At 41.3% G+C, this 20,899-nt stretch overlaps 1 long non-coding RNA gene across 1 annotated transcript; it reads left to right on the top strand.

Annotated features, from left to right (window-relative positions):
- Nucleotides 1–11,241: 11,241 nt before the first annotated feature.
- On the top strand, nucleotides 11,242–12,792 carry LOC104096902 (uncharacterized). Its single transcript, XR_686444.4, has 2 exons — nucleotides 11,242–11,559; nucleotides 12,432–12,792. It is a non-coding gene; the product is annotated as an uncharacterized lncRNA (long non-coding RNA).
- Nucleotides 12,793–20,899: the final 8,107 nt, after the last annotated feature.

Genomic DNA, 20,899 nt, shown 5'->3' with positions numbered 1-20,899 from the left:
ACAGCATCTCCGAGGACAGAAATGAGAACAATATAAAAGAGCAGATAAAGTTGTTTATTTGAGAGCGGAATTGGAATACATCATATGTTTTGCCATGATTTTCGTGTCTTACAATAACTGTCGAGGCTGCTATTTATAGCTATACCTAGAGAAATAAGATCCTAGGATCAAGCCCTAGTTAAATGATCATAAAGGAGTCATTACTGAATATGTAATGACAGGCCATGAATGCAAATATTCACTGCAACGGCTGCCCATTTAATGTTAGAGAATATTCTTCATTGAATGCTATCCGATGACAAATATGCGATCTGCTCCCGTTGAACATGCTCCATTCGGGGTCTATCCGATGTCAGCTGCAGATGTTGTCCTCGGTACTGATTGTTACTTGATTCGCCTTTTGCTTGTCTACGTTCCATGTGTCATGCTATCATTCGACCATTTATTATAAACCAATTTTACCCTATACAGATAGTCCCCCTGCTTTTCGGTGACATATCCTTATGTCACCGAAAAGTTGGCGAACAATCTCTGGCGCTTGAAAGGACGCATGTCTTCTCACATTTAATACCCCGAACACGTGTTGTCCCACGATTTAGTAATATTTTTGCCGGTTCTCGAGATAATCATGACCACGATTTTTGCCGATTATATCTTAATTTCTACTCATCATTTTACCTCTTTCACTTCCAAAATTTCCATAAGTTTATCACCTTTTATGCATTCAACCTCCTCCTGCTTATAAAACTTTCATCTTCTATAGCTTTTTCTAAAATATTTACTGTCTTTTTACTACTATGGCTTCTTATACTGCATCTTTTAGAAACTCTAATCTTCTCTTCGGTGGAGGCCCGAAGAGAAACAAAGGCAAAGAAGCTAATGTTGATTCTGAGCCTTCCACTATAAACACCGTCATACCCAAACACCTGAGTATCGTCAATGACTTCCAGGAGAAGATTCCATCCGCGTCTCCACGGATTTGAGTCGTTAGTAGGTAACCCTCCTCTATTTGCCCTTCCAGTATTCCTGCTGTAAAGGAGGACTGCATATGCCTAAACCTTGGCATCCTCGCTCTGGATATGATATATGGGGTTACCTTCACCAAGAAGGGTTTTATGTATGTCTATACGTATCCCTTCACCTTGGGTCCATTTTTCTTGAGGACGAGTGAAGGGCTAGGCCCCATAATTTTAGAGTTTTGTCACCAGTACCAGGTCTTCTTGGAATAAGTAGGCCTATCTATACAACGAATGGTGGCTTTCCTACGCTAGTTGTGCACGAAGATTGGGAAAACCCTAATCGTGGCACCCATGATGAATCTCTACTCCTCAAAAATATTTCGTGAGGGAGTAATAAATTTCAGAAAGCGTGGCAATCACGCTCCTCTCACTAGCGTGGATGATGACAATGATCGCTGGTGGATGGAACGATTTATCATCATCGCCACTAGGGACATCATCCTGGCCATAGCTCTACCTTTTCCTGAGTCGTGGAACCATTTTCGTAAGTTTTTGATTCATTTTCTTCTCTTCATGAAAAGCTTGGTTTCCGTTATTGTTAGCCTCTTCGTTTCTTTTGTTTCAGCTACCTAGTGGGAACCACCAAGGGTTCGAGGCATGAACCAGTGGGTTCAGAAGATTCTGGACATTACAACACCATAATCCCGCCGGTGGAAGGAAATGAGTCCCAAATATGGGTGGAAGGCCAATAACTATGGTAAACTCAATCTTTTTTCCTTTTGTCTTTGTATGAACATATGTAATTTTGCTAACTCCATGTTTTGCTTTTTCAGGATTCCCAGAAGGCTCTGTCACTTGCCCTGAGGTTGATGTTTTGGCTGACCCCGCGGAGGTCGCGAGGGGCTACAAAGTGTCCTTGCTCAAAGTAGTGCTGCGGATCTGCTTTCGGTGAGAGTGCTTCCTCTAGAGTCCCCAGCCAGAGAACAAGAAACCAAAAAGGCGATGTTCTTCCTCGGCTGGACTAAGAATAAGAAAATAAAGACCACAACAATTGATCCGACCACAGTGGTTATTGTAGAAGATGGAGAAGCCAGTGCTGAAGTGGATCCCCTCCAAAGAAGAAGAATAACTGCATCAGCTCGACCGGATGATCAGCTGGGAGAGCTTCAAAACTCTATCGTAGATGATGCCCAAACACTTTGGGGCGAGATAGATATAGTGGAGGATGTTGATTCTTACTTTCCAAGTCCCGTTACTGTCTCCGGTCTAAGGAGCTCGGACCCCAGGCCTCTTCTGCCTTCGAACACTGAGCAACCACTAATTAGTGTTGCTCCTTTTGCTATTTCTTCTCAACCTTTAACGCCAACAACTTCACGCTCATCTACACCAGTTGTACCTTCACCACCAGCACCCACTGTTGCTTCTCCAGGCCACCATCAACAGACGTTCGAAAGGAGGGTATTTCTCTTCCCCGTTCTCCCGACCACTGAAATTTGGGGCACAATTACTCACCCCCTTCCCCAGATCCCCGGGGGAGGAGATGTGCTACTCTTTTAGTTTCGAAGGAGTGCCATCTGCTATCCATGCCAGTAGAGCTTACAAACTACCTGAAGCCGTTGGCTTCAGAGAAAGATAGGAAGAAAATATGCTCTATTTCGAGGGAGTATTTGTTGAATAATGCTATGCATAATGCGGCAGCGGTACCATACTTTCTTTCTTATCACTTGCTTTCTATTTATCTATTGTAACATGATTTCTAACCTTGATATTCTTTTTACAGCCAATTTTCTTACTTTTGAGGGTCAGCAGAGATTGATCCTCGATAAGCAAGGTCTCGCCTCTGAACAAGATCAATTGTTGGCCGAAAGAGACCAACTTATTGCACGTCTCCCGATGCTGGAGGAAAAGGCTGTTGAGGCGGGTGAGCTTAAGTCCCGGTTGCAGCAAAGCGAACAAGAAGTTATGTCCCACAACCAAGAATCCACTCAATTACATGCACAATTCCAAGAGGCTGAGGCTAAGGCTAAGGCTAAGTGGGATTAGCTCTAAGATGATGTGCTTGCTGCTGCCGAGCGTAAGTCTTCCTCTGAGGAACATGTGAATAACTTGAAGGCAACCTTGAGCTCCAAAACCGAGGAGGTCAATGCTGCCGAGGAGAAGAGGGCCAGAATGTAGGAGAGATTTAAGAAGATCATGGAGCAAAATTGGATTCATCTATCTAAAACCCGTGATCTTGATTCTAGCCTCGGTGCCATGAGATCCGAGAGGGACGGTCTTCAGGCCGATGTTGATAGACTTAAGACAAAGCTTCAGTACCCAGGGGCTTCTCTCATATTTGAGAAGACGTATGCTATGTATCACATGAGAAGCAAAATCTTGGAACAGGCCAAAGCGGGCATTGTTGATATTGATGATTGCATCGATAAGGCTCGAGAACTGGAGCTAACTGCTCGAAAACATCTCCCTACTCGACCCGCTACAACTAACTCTTCGAGCACCGATTCCGAGTATTAAGGACCCGAGGATGAAATTGAAGAGAATGATGATGAAGGTCCAGGCTCCGAACTGGCAGCTGATCCACCCTCTTCTACCGGGGGTTCGCAAATGCCTCTTTCTACCCGGGCTCCGGCGATGACAATGCTTAGATTCTTTCCTTTTGTTGTTTTCCCCCTTCTTATTTTTTTGTACTTTGTAATTATGCCAAGCCTTTCATCGATTTTGGCACTTTTGATAAATAAAGAAGAACTTTGCTTCAAGTGTCGTGCAAGATACATTTTCTTTGCGTTGAATTATTTAAAGCTTCGAGCATACTTTCATCTGATAGCTTCTTATTCCTTGCATGACTTCTTCCGGAATCAACCCTTTACTATAAAGGTTTCATAAGAGAGGGCCCTCTTATGTTTACTGTGCTTTTGAATAGAACGTCTCATTTTCATTCTGGCACAAGCATTTGAAGTTTTTTGTTAACTTTTAAATGATAAAATTAACTCATCATTTGGACAAGAAACAGGATAAAAATAAAAGGACTTTTTTTTATTCCTTCTATATTTAAAAGTTCGTAGGCATTCATTTGCTAAAGGAAAAAGAGAAATTGCAAATACATGTGGCCAACTTGCACAACTTATTTCTACGGGGCTGACCATGCAGTCCCCAGCCCCGATGAGACATTATTATTCTTGATTCTCGTAATCCTCAATTTTTGTGGCATTCTTGTTGTTGTATCTGACACTATTCCCCTCTACCCCAGTGTTAGAATGTGAAGTATGCGAATTGGAACAATGGAGTTCTTGCTTCGTTGGTGGAAACAACTCGTGAACGGTTAAATAGTCTTTGGTTCGATGGCAAGTTTTATTTCCCATTAGGAACTTGCCATCGAGCCAATGATTATTTAACAATAGTGGTTTATTATTTCAATTCCTTGTCATTCAAAGTTCTTAACCTTGTCAATGACGCTCTTCTCGTAGTACGTTTTTTGTTGCTACCTTATTAAAAACATTGCCAGAAAAATTGAATTGGGAAAAAAATTGGGTAAAGGGAAAAAGAGTGTAGCACATACTTCCAGTATTGATATGATTCATCAGCAGTAATGCCTTTTGATGTGAGTCGCATTCCAGTTGCTGGGCAATTTGACTCCATCTTTATTTTCCAGCTCGTATGGTCCTTTACTGGTGACAGCTGAATCCCGGTAGGGACCTTCCCATGTTGGACATAGCTTCTCAGTATTGATTTATCGAGTGTTCTAAGTCACCTTTATCAAAACCAAGTCTCCTATTTTAAAGTAGCGGAGATTGGCCCTCAAATTATAATACCTTTTCATCATTTTCTTTTGGGCTACCATCGTCACGTACGCCAAGTCCCTGCATTCATCGAGCAAATCCAGCTTTATCAGCAATGCCACATTATTTGTTTCTTTATTTTCTCGGGAAAATCGTAAATTTGGCTCCCCTACTTCTACTGGTATTAGAGCTTCTATGCCATATACGAGAGAGAAAGGTGTTTCTCCCATGCTCAACATTCTGTCGTGCGGTACGCCTATAACAAACCCGGTATTTGTTTGGACCATTTTCCTTTAGCAGCTTACAACCTCTTTTTGAGGTTTTGGGTAATCGTCTTATTGGTTGACTCTGCCTGCCCATTAGTGCTTGGATGATACAATGAGGATGTAATTCTCTTGATTTTCAAATCTTCCATAAATTTTGTGACTTTGAGCCTATGAACTGTGGTTCGTTATCGCAACCAATCTCCTTCGATATCTCGAATCAGCAGATTATGTAGTCCCATAGAAAGTCGACCACTTTGCGTTCACCGATCATTTGGTAAGGACCTGCTTCAACCCATTTAGTAAAGTAATCAGTTAAAATTAAAAGGAATCTTACCTTTCCGGGACTCGGTTGCAATGAACTAATTATATCCATCTCTCATTTCATGAATGGACGCGGGGAGAGTACCAAATGCAGCAGTTCTGTCGGTTGGTATACCAATTGTGCATAGCACTGACATTTGTCACATTTCTAAATGGACGTCTTTGCGTCTTGCTCCATCGTGGGCCAATAGTACCCTGCCCTAAACAATTTTAGTACTAACGAATATGCACTGGAATGGTTCCTGCAAATTCCTTCATGGACTTTACTTATCACGTAGTCCGCCTCCTAGGATCCTAGACATCGGGCCAATGGACCATGGTAAGATCTTCTGTATAATTTCCTATCCATGAAGCAGTAATGAGCCATTTTGGTGCGTAGTGCCCGGGACGCCTTCGGGTCTTCGAACAATTTGCCATGCCAAAGATATTTGAAGAACTCGTTCCTCTTGTCTCATACTAAGTTGGTTGTATTGACTTCATAATAACCATCCAAATCCAATACCGAATGTAAAAGTTGAATGACAGTATCGGAGTTAGATCCTTTCATCTCCATAGACGACCCCAAATTAGCCAATGCTTCCGCTTCCACGTTCTCTTCTCTCGGAATATGTATGATCGACCATTCCCTGAATCGTGAAAGCAATGCCTAGACCTTGTTCACATACTATTGCATGTGTTCCTCCTTTATATTAAAACTCACGTACACTTGGTTTACTACTAGCTAGCAATCACATTTGATCTCGATGATTTCGAAGCCAAGTCCCCGGGCCAGTTCAAGTCCTGCAACCAAAGCCTCATACTCGGCTTCATTATTAGTTAACGGAATAATCTTAATGGCATATTCTCATATTGTTGCATGTGTTCCTCCTTTGTACCAAAAAATCTCATACACTTGATTTACTACCAGCTGGAAATCACATTTGATCTCGATGACCTTGGAGCCAAGTCCCCAGGCCAGTTCAAGTCCTGTAACCAAAGCCTTATACTCGGTTTCATTGTTAGTAAATAGAACAATCTTAATGGTCTGCCTCAGTGTTTCTCCCAAAGGCGTGACTAGAACCACCCCGAGCCCGAACCTTTTTATATTGGAAGCTCCATCCTTAAACAAGGTCCAAACTCTTGATGTCATTTCTGACACCAGTACTGCCTCTTTGGCAGCTAAGGGCATTAATCCAGGACTGAAATCAGCCACAAAGTAGGTTCAAAACTTGTGACTTGATCGCATTCCTGGGCTTATACTCAATGTCAAACTCGCTGATTTCGACTGGCCTTTTAGCCAAACGACCTGACAACTCAGGCTTGTGAAGAACATTCCTCAAAGGAAAGGTTGTCACAACGGCTATCAGGTGGCATTAAAAATATGGTCTAAGCTTTCAAGAGGCGATTACGAGAATTAAGGCTAGTTTTTTGAGGTGTGGATAATGAGTCTCCACTCTTGACAATATTTTACTAACATAAGAGACAAGAAATTGTGTATCTTCTTCCTCTCGGACTAAAACGGCTCTTACCCCTTTGATTTTGACAGTAGCAAGGGGCTTGATAGGTACTGTTTCAAGTCTTTTAAGGCCTCTTGGCATTTCGGAGTCCATTCAAAAATGTTCTTCTTTTTCAGAAGTGATAAGAACTGATGACATTTTTTCGAGGATCTTGACATGAACCTGCTTAAAGCTACTAACCTTTCAGTTAATCTTTGTACCTCATTTATATTTGTTAATTGATCCGGAATGTCCTTTATGGCTTTGATATTGTTGGAATTTACCTCGATCCCTCTTTGCGAGACTAGGAACCCCGAGAACTTTTCGGAACCAACCCCGAACGCACACTTTTTCGAGTTGAGTTTCATGTTATGTTTCCTCAAGATACCGAAGGTTTCTTGAAGGTGTTTCAAGTGATCTCCTGCATTCAAAGACTTAACTAACATGTCATCGATATACACTTCCATTATTTTGCCTATTTGCTTCTCGAACATCTTGTTCACGAGCCTCTGATAAGTGGCTCCAGCATTTTAAAGCCCAAATGGCATGGCATTGTAATAATATCTGCCAGAATTTGTTATGAACGAAGTCTTTTACTGATCCTTCGAGTTCATCTTGATTTGATTGTACCCAGAGTAATCATCAAAGAAACTCATTAACTCGTGCCCGATTATTGCATCAATCATTTGATCAATATTTGGCAATAAGAATGAGTCTTTAGGGCATGCCTTATTTAAGTCCTTATAATCTACGCATATTCTAAACTTGTTATTCTTCTTTAGAACTACAACTATATTAGATAACCATTATGGATACTTTACCTCCCAGATTGAAGCGATGTCGAGTAGTCATGTTACCTCTTATTTAACAAACATGTTTTTACCTCGGTTATTGGGCGTTTCTTTTGCTTTATCTGTGAGAAGTTCGGATCCAGCCTTAGCTTGTGCACGACCACCTTTAATGGGATACATCTCATATCCGAGTCTGACCATGCAAAACAATCGACATTAGCCTTAAGAAAATTAATAAATCCTGACCTGAGTTCGGGATTGAGTCCGGTTCCCAAGTGAAATTTCCTTTCTAAGAATTCTTCGAATAAATTCACTTGTTCGAGTTCTTCTGCAATGGACTTGGTTGTATCTGTCTCTTCCGGTACCTGAAAGTATTTCGGCACCTGGTGAGATTCTGATGACTCCTCGTCTTTATCATCTTCATTTGGTAAGGAAGAAGGCGTCGGTTCCTGTAATTGCTATTTGTTGGGCTCCTTCCCTTTGTTGCTGGAAATAGACATTGTGTTCATCTCTCTTGTTACCGGTTGATCTCCTTTTATTTTCTTGAATCCTTCCGGGATCGAGAATTCCAAGAGTTAATGATACGTTGAGGGCAAAACCTTCATCTCATGTATCCATGATCTTCCGAGGATTATGTTGTAACCCATGTCACCGTCTACCACTTCAAATAAGGTGATCTTAGTTACCCCTTCGACATTCGTGGGTAGCAGGATCTCTTCTCGTGTTATCACACTTGCCAAGTTAAATCCAACGATGCCAGAATGATTCTTCCAGTTAACTTAACTTGTTTTGGCACTCTCCATTAAATGAGCGTCATGGGTCAACCAAAACACGTTTAATCTTAAAATCTAAGACATTGAGAGAAATTACCAGGGCGTCATTATGCGGCAGAAGAAGTCCATCGGCGTCTTCCTCTGTGAAGGTGTTATCATCTTCCGTGACTTCCCGGAGTCTCTTGTTACAGGTTACTGATATCTTTATTTTCTTGGCCGTCGAGAGGGTTACGCCATTAATTTTATTACCTCTGAAAATCATGTTGATAGTCAATCGAGGGGAGACTTCTACTATCTTCGAGGGCTCCGAATTTTCCCGGCTATGACCATAATTGTTCTTCACGCAGATGTCAGCCGTGAGTCCCATGATATTCGCTCCATGAGTTAGGATCCATCTAGCTGAGATCAGATCTGATTGGCTTCAAAAATCGTGTTTCTTTGATATTCCTCATTACTGATACCGACTCAATTATGCTGATGTTGAAATTGTAATCTGACAACCTGGGATATGTGGAATCTCGGGCCCCAATACATCTTTTTCTTGTAATGGCCTATTTTTTCGGCCACGGTCAGTTCTTCTATCAAGAGGGAACCTATCCGAGGACCGGAACCCTTTATTGCCGCGTCTTTCGGTTCTTTCGTATGGAAGGGAACGACTTTTAGAAGATCACCGATATGCATCGAAATTGCTTTTGAACTTATCCTGGCTCTTATCTCGGTTTTGTCCCTTGGTTGATGTCGGGAACCCGAGCTGATCGCCTTCTATCCTTATTTTCGACTCATAACGATTATGGATATCCACCTATGTAGTCGCTTGGAATTCGAGCTGGCTTTCCTTCAGCTTTCGGGAGGCGTCAGAACTCCTTGGATTTAAACCCTTTGTGAACGCCTCCGCTGCCCGCTCGTCTAGTATAGCCGGTAACAATATTCTCTTTTTCTAGAACCTAATCACGAACTCCCACAACAATTTGGACTCACCTTGCGTGATCCTAAATATGTCTGCCTTCTTGGCTTGGACATTCATTGCCCGGCATGAGCCTTTATGAATGAATCTGCAAGCATTCAAAAGGGTCAATTGAATGCTCCGGTAAGGGTGAATACCATGTTAGGGCCCTCTTTCTGAGGTTTTCACCAAACTTCTTCAATAAGACTGATTCGATCTCATCTTGAGCCAAATCGTTCCCTTTTATAGATGTGGTATAGGTTGTGACGTGCTTTTGTGAATCCGAAGTCCCATTTTATTTTGGTATGTGGTATTTTGAACCTCTTTGGATTCAACTTCGGTGCTGTGCTTGGTTTAAACAGCAATTGAGTGTATTTTTTCAAATCTGGCCTTTCAAAACTGGTAGTACGCCCGGAATCTGATCCATTCAGATGTGAAATTCCTTCGCATTTTGATCAATCCATTCATTCATTTTCTTCATAAATCTCATAATCTCGGTTTTGATGGGGTCATTCCCATTATTGTTACTAGATCTGCTATCGGCCCCCTCGGCACCGTCAAAAATGACCTCACCCTAACTGACCTCACCCCTTGGGGTATTGCTATAAACTCTTTGAGCCGTTTAATTTGCAAGAACGTCAGGCCGGAAGAACTGGGCCCCTTCCATTTGCATTATTGGAAGCTCTTGACAACGCTTGTTTCATCTCCGTCATCATCCAATCCTACCTTGAGAGATGGCCCATGATAGCTTTCTGTTGCTCTCTCAGGATTTTCACTGTTTTTGCAACGTGTTGCTCCTCTACGTCATCGGCAGTTGGCTCCCGTACATGCCGGGGGTATTGCCCTTCACGAACCGGGGTTGCCTCGTCCCTTTCGTTGAGGGTGTCGCTGTTGAATCTTCATGTTGAGGCAAATTCGCGTGTCCTTCAATGTTGTATGTGATGTTGATATCATTAGCTACCATTTTTTATTTCTTGCTAAGAAAAAATCAAACGAGTTAGTAACAAATGCAAGGATCAAAGCAATTACGCAACTGTCTAAGCCCCACGGTGGGCGCCAAATTATTTACCCGTAAAACGGTATAATTAAATTTATTGCGTGATTTATAGACAAGTGAAATAATTTGATCAAAAAATAATAAATAAATAAGATTAAAAGTAAGACTTAGTGATTAAAATTGAATAAGATGACAAGCCTGGATCCCAGAACAACATCTCAGAGGATAGAAATGAGAACAATATAGAAGAGCAGATAAAGTTGTTTAATTGGAAGCGGAAATTGAATACAACATATGTTTGGCCAAGAATTTCGTGTCTTACAATGGCTGTTGAGCCTGCTATTTATAGCTATACCTAGGGAAACAAGATCCTAGGATCAAACCCTACTTAAATGATAATAAATGAGTCATTGCTGAATATGTAACGGCATGCCATGAATGCAAATATTCTCTGCAACGGCTGCCCATTTGATGTTAGAGATTATTCTTCATTGAATACTATCCGATGATAAATATTTGATCTGCTCCCGTTGAACATACTCCCTTCGGGGTCTATCCGATGTCAGTTGCAGTTGTTGTCCCCCCGTACTGGTTGTTACTTAATTCGTCTTTTGCTTGTCTACGTTCCACGTGTCGTGCTATCATTCGACTATTTATTATAAACTAATTTTACCCTATGCAATGCTTTTTTCGTTTCCCACGTGATGCACATTACTCAATACTCGCTTTGGGCCAAACTAATTCGAAGTTGCGTCACATAAGATCCATTAAAGGGGAATCGCTCCCTACAAGAATTTTTTTATACTCTAGACTCGAACCAGAGATATTTAATTAAGAGTGGAGGAATTCTATTTATTTCACCACAATCCTTGGTAATAAGATAAGAATATGCTATAATTAGGAAAATCAGAACTAAGAATGTTAAAAATCTAACAAAGCAATAAGTTTTATTTATAATCATTTTTTCCGTTCTCCTTTTTCACTATATTATTGCACGAATTTTACGCTAGACGAAAATTTTTATGATCACCGTTTATTTGATCCATAAGAAAATCTTAGCCGTAAGATTTTCCTTCTTCTCATGCTCTTTCTTCTTCTTCCTCCTCCTTATCCATCTTTTTCTTATTCTTCTTCTTATTCCAATATACAAATTTTGAGCATTCAAATAATGACTTAAATTTGTTTGATTGGAGAAAATTTAAAACCACCATTGTTGGGTTCTATTGAGCTTGAAAAGATATATGTTGAAGAAGATAGTGTGAGTCTATTTACTTTGAAGATTTAGATTGAATCTATCTATTGGTAATTATTGCGATTGGTGGTAGAATGTGGTATATCAAATTTAAAATCATTTGAAGCTAATTTGGATTAATTTTAAAAAAATAACATGTTGGAAAATTTCTCCCCGACGTGTTATAGTGATCATGAGGATTTTGGTCAAAAATTCTGACGATGACCAGAAATCTGGTGATCCGTAAGAATGTGTGACAAAATCATGATGATTACCATGTTCATAGTTCATACACATCATGTTATGGTGATCACCGAAATTTGGTTAGAAAGCCTGACGATTATCATAACTTGTTATTAATAAAAATCGTACCCTAATTATGAATCATGATGACCATCGTGCTTCAAAATTCTGTTGTGGGGTTATTTTCCCAAAACTTCTTTTCATGGAATAAAAAATTAAATGATAGCACGAAATAATCATATTTGTGCAAATCCCCCATTATTGGGCCTTGATAGTCCAGGCTCCAAGCAGGCCTGGGGCAATTGAATCTCAACCCGTCCATGGTCTGGATCGATAGAGACCAGGTCAAGTAGCAAGATACAGACCAGGTCAAGTTGCAAAATTGCCTCCACATTTTGTTCCTTCAAAATCAGCATTTCTTCCACGGCCAAGAAATTAGAATTCAAAAAGCAGGAGAAAGCACAATCAAAGCCCCAAGACGCGTAATCGATTAATAGAGCGGGTCATACTCAATACTTGTGGATTTATTCTCTTGAACTAGCCACTATCCTTTTCATTTCCTCATTTTTGTTTATGCATTTCTTTGAAACTAATTTTGCTCATCATACACCTAATTAGGAAAATAACGGCTTGTTTGTTTTTGAAATTTTTTGAAGGAAGGGTGGGCCCGTGAATGGAGAAAAGGGCAAGGAAAAAAGAGGAAGGACCTATAGCAGAATTTGAATCCTGCACCTACTAAATATAACATGATAGAGTTATAAATGGTGTCTACGTACAAATCTTAACCTCAATATCATGCAACTTGGTTTTCCTCTTGCTTTTTAAGTGGCATAAGAAAATGAATCGTATTCTCTTGTTATAATTTCTGGTAGTGTATCAAGTTTAGTTTTCTTCTTGGGAAAATAACACAATGCTAAGTTATAGCCATTTTAATAGTGTTCCATATTTTTAAAGAATGGTTGTTGTTGCAACTATTCTATAAGCTAGAAAAAGTCATCTCTGATTTTGATAGGAAAATCAACCTTCTTACACTTTGTAATTCGTGAATGCTCTGCTATATAGTAATTTACCGAGATAAGACTTTTCCTTGAGATAATAAAGTTAATCATGTAACAAGTAATGCGTCCCATATACTGATGCAAATAAGAACACATCATATTTTTTTTATTTGACCACCAAAAGAACAAAGATAAGAATACTTAATACAGTATGGAGTACAATTTAATTTTACTTTTAAAATTTTGACTTATTCTCTGATCATATACTGATGGTAAGACACATATAGTGATTGGATTCATAGAATATTTGGAAACCAAACTCTAACCAATGTAAGGGAGGGGTGGGGGTGGGGGGGTGGGGGGTGGGGGGTGTATAGTCCCATTAAATTGTCTTCTAAGAGTACATAAATTACTTTTGTTCATAACTAAGTCCAACTCCATAATTGATAGTCCATAAATGCAATGTGTGCCACTATAACATTTCTGTCATTTAATTGAGAGATAAGAAAGGAACTCATCGAATCAGCAACTCATTGGTGTATGACGTCAGCTGATTCTCTCATCTTTCCAGCACAATGTGAAGCAGTTGGAGTAGAGATGCAGATACTATACTTTTCAATTATATTAGAACTATTTACCTATTGAGTCTTAGTGTAAAGGTACGTATTTAACGTGTATATATATATATTCTTAAGTTAATGGTATATATTTTACGACTCGAAATTAATTAAAGAAGGATAAAACACCCAAGCTATAAGAATAATGTACATAATTAATATTCATAAACATTGTATAATCTTTAACTTCTACTTTTGTCCAATCGAGCATTTTATAGATAACCTTTTAAATAGTTTTTATCTTGTCACATTCTTTTGCTAGTGGACAGTTACTATTAAATTAAATTAAATTAGTATTATTATAATGTCAAAAAAAAAAATTAAAAGGATTAAAGAAACAAACGTATAGCTCATTTACTACCTACTCCAAGGGTCAAAGATCTTAGATTTAAAATAGTAAGTTTGGACTACCGCAAGTTCTGGACAATGTTTAACAACTTACTTAAGGTTAGTCAATGCTAATGTTTAAGTCAAACCAATTTGAACTACGAGTCAAACCAGCAGAGAAAAAAGAGGGAAAATAAAAAGCTTCTGGTTTTATGTATCGTTTTCCAGAACGAATAATATGCTCTCTCTACCATACATTTCTAAGGATAGTAGAAAAAAAATTGCACAAATAATATTTCAAATATTTGATTGGTCAATACCTAATATATTGGGTCGTTGCTTTAATTCATGACCATTGTATTACACATTGACTGAAATTTTGAAAAGAATAAATTTCAGTCCGAAATCGTTACACACTTGAAATAAATTGGTGTCTTGCGTGAGTATTTCAAGCCTATATTCACGTATATGTGCACATGCTATTATGTGTGTTTATTTGTGTGTACGTGAGTGTATGCATGAAGGGGCGGATTTGGGGGCGAAAGGGGGTTCACCCTTCGTCGAAAATTACATCGTATAGATAAGATAAAATTTGTTTTTTACTTCTATATATTAAGTTTTGAATCTCTTTGACACAACCCAAAAGTATAGTTTAGTGGTCAAGGGGGTTCAAAACTTTTATAAGGTTATTATATGTTCAATTCCCACTAGCTACAATCTTTTTTAACTTATTTTTTTTTGAGATCCTACTTCCGCCACTGTGTGCATGTATAATAAATGTAAATATGGATGTATATATATATTTTCAATATTCGCGTCTTATTGTAGGAAAATGTGCAGGGTGACTATGACAGGAAAGAAATTAAGAATTATACAATCTCAATCAAGTGAGATACATTTGACAAAGTTGGTAGGTTTCAAACTGCTTTTGTTAAGGTGTAGTATGTGTTAATACATGCATGAACCAGCAGCTTAATTATGACCTTAATAGGAGACATATTATAGTGCTTAACGACATTATATATTACAATTAGAGTAAGTTTACTCATCTAGTTTAGACGACCTCACATGGAGATTTCCTTATTTAAATATCTACTTGGTCCTTTTTAAGGAAGAAAACATGTTAGGAATCAAAATAGCCGTGATTCCACATTTGGGCTTTTGGCAAATTACATATTGGACCCTGACTGAAAATAGAGCACGTGCGCTGCGTGTGCCAGAGACCAAAGAAATCAGGAGTTAAATAATACGTTCATTACATTCTAGAGTTAGGCTAGATTTTGTAGAAACTTTCCCTCTCTGGTCTCTCTCTTCCCCTCAACCATTTCTCTCTGTGGCTCTGTCTTCCCATCCCCTTTCTTTCTGTTACTATCCTTAGTTATTATTACCTTTCAATGTAATTCCTTTGTTATCAGAATAAATATTTCAATCTGTTATTTCTATATTTAGTTGGGGATATTGGATCCATAACATTGGTGCTTTCATTGACTCCATCTACCATGGTGGACCTATCTCAAGCCCCAGTAATGGGTCGTTTTAGCGGTGAGAATCCTCTGAATTGGGTTCTTCAGGTAGAGAAGTATTTCACCTTCTATAAGATTTGGTCGGAGCATAAACTGTCATGGGCTTCATTTTATTTGGATGGCGAGGCTTTGAAATGGTATCATTGGTTATTTCTAAACAAACAACTTGCAGGTTGGGACCATTTCGTGGACAAATTGTTTATTCATTTTCGAGGTCGAAATCGGGATGCACCTGATAGGCATTTAGCCTTTCTCTGGCAGTTTACCACAGTGGATGCTTATCCGGCACGGGCTGCGACTATTCCGTCATGGAGCAACATGGCTAACTTGCCCTTGCCTCAGTACTGGAATGCGCCTTCAGAGAACAGCAACCTGAAAGTTTTTCATATTTTGTTTTAAATTTCTTACCCACAAGGTGTTTGCGAAAAAGCCAAATAGGGGAACTAAAACTGTTATAGTTACTGAATCGATACTAACAACACCTGAGGAGACCTGCAATTCAGTTTTGGAGGAGGACAAAGAGGAATTTGAACCCCGTTTTCCGCAATACTTGGTTGAACCATCTGAATACAACAGCAACAATGGGGCATGCAAGGTGTTCGATGAATTATCTGATTGGTCTAAAGATGTTATTCAGGAGCCGAATGCTATGCAGGAGCCACAAAAGGAGCTTACTTTAACAACAAAGACCCATTTCCCTAATGATTCGATGTATCATGTCGCTCCGATTAATGCGGCAAACAATAATGCTAATGTTGTTGAAAATGAAGACATAGATAATAAAGAAAATGTTGTTACTGCAATCATAGAGAAGTCTCCACTCTATATTGGTTCTGTATTCTCTATTTCTGGTAACCTCATCATGATTGCTGGTCGATATGGACTTGGGCTAGCCCAAAACTTAGAGACGATGTATCTCAACTCGCACTTTGGAGTTGTGATTTTGGCTAAGAACTGGTGAGAATTGTCTGACGTAGAACTGTCTACTCGGGCAACTTGGACTTTTTAATTTTAAGCATATATAAGGGGGGTATAGGTGATGAAAGCTCCGACCTGCCTCCCCCATACGTGCTGCCACCAAGCCGTATCGAACGAGCTACCTTGGGGGCAACCTCAAGGGCCTGCCTAGATGACTCAAAAGAGTGTCAAAGGTATCCGTACGAGTTTGAGAACTCTATGGACGGCGCAACGCCTTCTGGCTAGCGTTGGGCATCAAAGTGGCGCTGGAGGCTCGATGTGTGGGACGTCCAGCCCCGCGGGCTGCCGAATGTTGGAAGGAGACCTCCGTGCAGATTGGATACTTGACGCACCTATCTTAGAGGCATCATGTGTCGACTTGTGAGCATGGCTCGGGTTCAACCATGCAAGCAAGGGTCCGTTGGCCTAAAGGTGCAGATATGGGGAGACACTGCACTATTCGGGATGGAAGCGTGTCGCGAGGGCAATGTATGGGCATGGCACGAAAGACGCGGGTGACAATGGTCAAGGGCTAAAGGTTGCCTTACTCGGACGAGGCACGAGCTAGTTGTGGATGCACTAGGCGAGTGTCAAGCTTGAGGATTGGGCTGTGCACGCGGGAGCGATGCTCAGTCTTAGGCTAAGGACAAAACATGTCCTAAGCCAATTCCCAGGGCGCGCATGGATTGTGATCCTAAGATGAAGCGCCATGACATGTCTAGGGATAAGGGCTTAGATATCTTACGGGCGGCACAAGTTGGGGAGAGCCTCACGGGCGAGTCCCACCAACATGCACATGATCGTGCTTGAAAATCTGGGAAAGGACAAAGGTTAGTTTACAGCGAGGGGAACTACATGCGCCGCACGGGCGAGCATGTGCCGCTACCCAATATAAGGAAATGGGCCCGTGACACTTGGTATCATAGCTGATTAAGGCCATACTATGCCATGGCACAAGGTCAAGGCAAAGGGTGGATATGACGAGTACATTTTGGATGTCAGTGCGGAGATCATGTTAAAGCAGAGATTGATGTTCATATGCCACCAAAGATCGAGAACCCGATACTGATGGTCAAAGAAAGAAATGGGTGATTCCATTGTCTTTCGAAAGTCTAGGTCACTACGGAATGAGGTGATATACCGATGAGTTGGATGGTCAAAAGAAGGCCATGTTTGACAGGTCGTGCAACCATGTGGCAAAAGAGTGGGAGCCATGGACTATAAACTTTGGGCATGATCATAGCGGAGATCTTGCCAAGGATCCGTGCGACGCATTAGTTGAGTGTCTTTTCTACGGGTTAGACTTTTGGACTGCCTGAGGGCATTGCCAAGGTGAGGAGACGGATTCGAGGGTATAGCGAAGCTTCAGAATTTGGCGAATTTCCAAGTTAGAAGGTGTCATTCTGGAAAGAAGTATGTCGAATGATCGGAGGACCGTTGAGAGTCCAAGTGCGAGGCACAACCGAATCGGGAAGCCGTGCTAGCAGGACCAAGAGGGTACATGTCTATAGGGCGAGTATTGAAGTACTACCGGGAGCATTGGCTACTTGCTGAGGAAGTGACAGTTGGAAAACAAAGAGCTTTGTTCGGGAATGCGGCGATGCTATGACATTGGGAATGTAGTACTCACCAAAGGTCGTCCCAAGAGCTGGCTGAATGCCAAGTGGGATGACAGAGCTAAGGTGTATCCTCCACATTGAGTGTGGGAGGATCCCGCCTATGCAAGAGGCATATGGGCAAAGTCGTGAGTCTGGAAGCAAACACATCTTCAAAGGTAGTGAGGGCAAGGAAAAGTTACAGGAGCAAAAAGCTATGGGAGCTATGCCAAGAGGGCATTTCAATGCTACGGGAGCGAAAAGCTACGGGAGCTATGCCAAGAGGGCGTTTTAATGCTACGGGAGCGAAAGGCTACGGGAGCCATGCCAGAGGGAATTTTAAGGCTACGGGAGCTGCACCAGCAAGCACATTGAGGTGCTAACCATTGAAGAAAAGGCTGCAGACGGACATGAAGGCCGTGAGGGTCATGGTGTAGTTGACTAGTATGACTCAACTACAAAGTGAGACACCAGAGGGTGCAAGTGCGGAGGCAGTTTCCAAGAGAACACCGAATGGAGGTGAAGTTCAGAGGCACGCTTGGAAGATACTTGGGGGAGAAGTGCATGGGGGCACGACTCCTTTTGAGACAGGACTTCGAGGAAGTCTAACTCACAGGACAAATGGAGCTGAAATGGGCATACCTAAGGGGGCAGACTCCGGGATGTCGTAGGCCATGATGTGTCATCGGGGACGATGACATTATGAGTGTGGGAGGATGTCACAACTCGCACTTTGGAGTTGTGATTTCGGCTAAGAACTGGTGAGAAAAGGCTCTTCTGATTGTCTGACGTAGAACTGTCTACTCGGGCAACTTGGGTTTTTTAATTTTAAGCATATATAAGGGGGTATAGGTGATGAAAGCTCCACCCTGCCTCCCCAACACATGCTGCCACCAAGCCGTATCGAACGAGCTACCTTGGGGGCAACCTCAAGGGCCTGCCTAGATGACTCAAAGGAGTGTCAAAGGTATCCATACGAGTTTGGGAACTCTATGGACGGCGCAACGCCTTCGGGATAGCGTTGGGCATCAAAGTGGCGCTGAAGGCTCGATATGTGGGACTGCCAGCCCCGCGGGCTGCCGAATGTTGGAAGGAGACCTCCGTGCTGATTGGATACTTGACACACCTATCTTAGGGGCTCCATGTATCGACTTGTGAGCATGGCTAGGGTTCAACTATGCAAGCAAGGGTCCGTTGGCCTAAAGGTGCAGTTGTGGGGTGACACTACACTATTCAGGATGGAAGCGTGTTGCAAGGGCAATGTATGGGCATGGCACGAAAGACGCATATGACAATGGCCAAGGGCTAAAGGTTGCCTTACTCGGGCGAGGCACGAGCTAGTTGCGGATGCACTAGGCGAGTGTCAAGCTTGAGGATTGGGCTGTGCACGCGGGAGCGATGCTCAGTCTTGGGCTAAGGACAAGACATGTCCTAAGCCAATCCCCCAGGGCGCGCATGGATTGTGATCCTAAGATGAAGCGCCACGACATGTCTAGGGCCAAAGGCCTAGACATCTTACGGGCGGCACAAGTTGGGGCGAGCCTCACGGGCGAATCCCACCATCAGGCACATGATCGTGCTTGAAAACCTGGAAAAGGACAAAGGCTGGCTTGCAGCGAGGTGAACTGCAAACACCGCACGGGCGAGCAGGTGCTGCTACCCAATGTAAGGAAATGGGCTTGTGACATGATGTCTTGTATGCGTTCTGCTTGCACTTACGACCAACTTCTAAACATAGGTATATTTAGTCACTTAGGTGACCTTGGTCATGCTGATCTTGTCTTACCATTGCATCGATATCCACCTGATCAATTCAAATTAGACTTTCCATTTGACACTGGCTCTAGTTTGCTTACCACGTTCCTTAGAGTTACAAAAGATTATGTATTATGTGGTGCCTCGAGCAACATTAAGCGTGATAAGTTCGTGACATTCACCGTGTGGAATTCTTGCACTGCACCTTTGAAATTTCGATTCAGAAATACATACAGTGTTCGCCAGTATTTTCTATTAGGAGTTGCTTTCGACATGCTTTCTAGAATTGCTGAAGGGAATTGGAATGGAGAGACAGTAAGTCTTAGTGTCGAGAACTATGGCTTGGACATACAATTTTTGAAGTGGTTCGACACTAGGCATGCTTTTATGGTTGATTTTAGTTGTACAACTCTTCCTAATGTTCCTTTAAGCTCTAAATCGAACTCGCATACATCGTTTGACAAAATTACTAAAAGGAGTAGAGGTTTGGTTGCAATGTCGTACTTTGAGACTGTGAGAGACATGGAACGTACATGTCTGTATCCGATTTTCCCATGCTCTTATCCACAGACTGTGCATAAAATAATAAAAATTGTCACTGTGATAGCATCTAATATTGAGGGTGTGGATTATGTGGCTGGGCTTGAAGGTCTATTACTGAAGGTGAAAATTTCTGAGATGAAGGCTTGGGCATTGGAGGTACATTCACTTTTGAAAACCTTAAGCAGGAAAGTGTCCGATTATATATGGCTACTAGCCAGAATAGCGATGTGCAAAACTTGTTGGTGTTCTGGTTTCTATAATGTAGACTTGTTGGTTGCATTCAATGGTGCACTTAGAGATGGGATTGTTTTATTATATTGGGGTCCTGATGCTTCCCAAGCAGATTGTTTCAATGATGCCATTTCTATAGGGTCATTTCAAGCTTTAAGACTTGGAATTCTTATGGTTGCTTCAGATGGTAATCAAGGAAGTCAAAGTTTATATACAAATCTAGCTCTATGGACGTTCATTGTTGCTGGCAGTTATACTAACATCGATTCTACACATGCACTAGAGGAAAGGCTTAGTTTATATGATATGATTGTATTGTGGTTAGAAGGAATTACTGACTCGAATCTTGAGGGCAAGGTTATTATTCAGGACGGGGGTATTGTTATGAATCAAAATAGTCGTGATTTCACATTTGGGCTTTTGGCAAATTACATTTGGGACCCTGGCTGAAATAGAGCATGTGTGTTGCACGTGACAAAGACCAAGGAAATCAGGAGATAAATAATACGTTCATTGCATTCTAGTGTTAGGCTGAATTTTGTAGAAACTTCCCTTCTCTGGTCTCTCTATTCCCCTTA

This window comes from Nicotiana tomentosiformis, chromosome 3 (assembly GCF_000390325.3).
Source record: "Nicotiana tomentosiformis chromosome 3, ASM39032v3, whole genome shotgun sequence".
NCBI classification, from domain to species: domain Eukaryota; kingdom Viridiplantae; phylum Streptophyta; class Magnoliopsida; order Solanales; family Solanaceae; genus Nicotiana; species Nicotiana tomentosiformis.
Note: the sequence above shows the minus strand (reverse complement) of the source record. Positions and strands in the feature narration are given on the sequence as shown.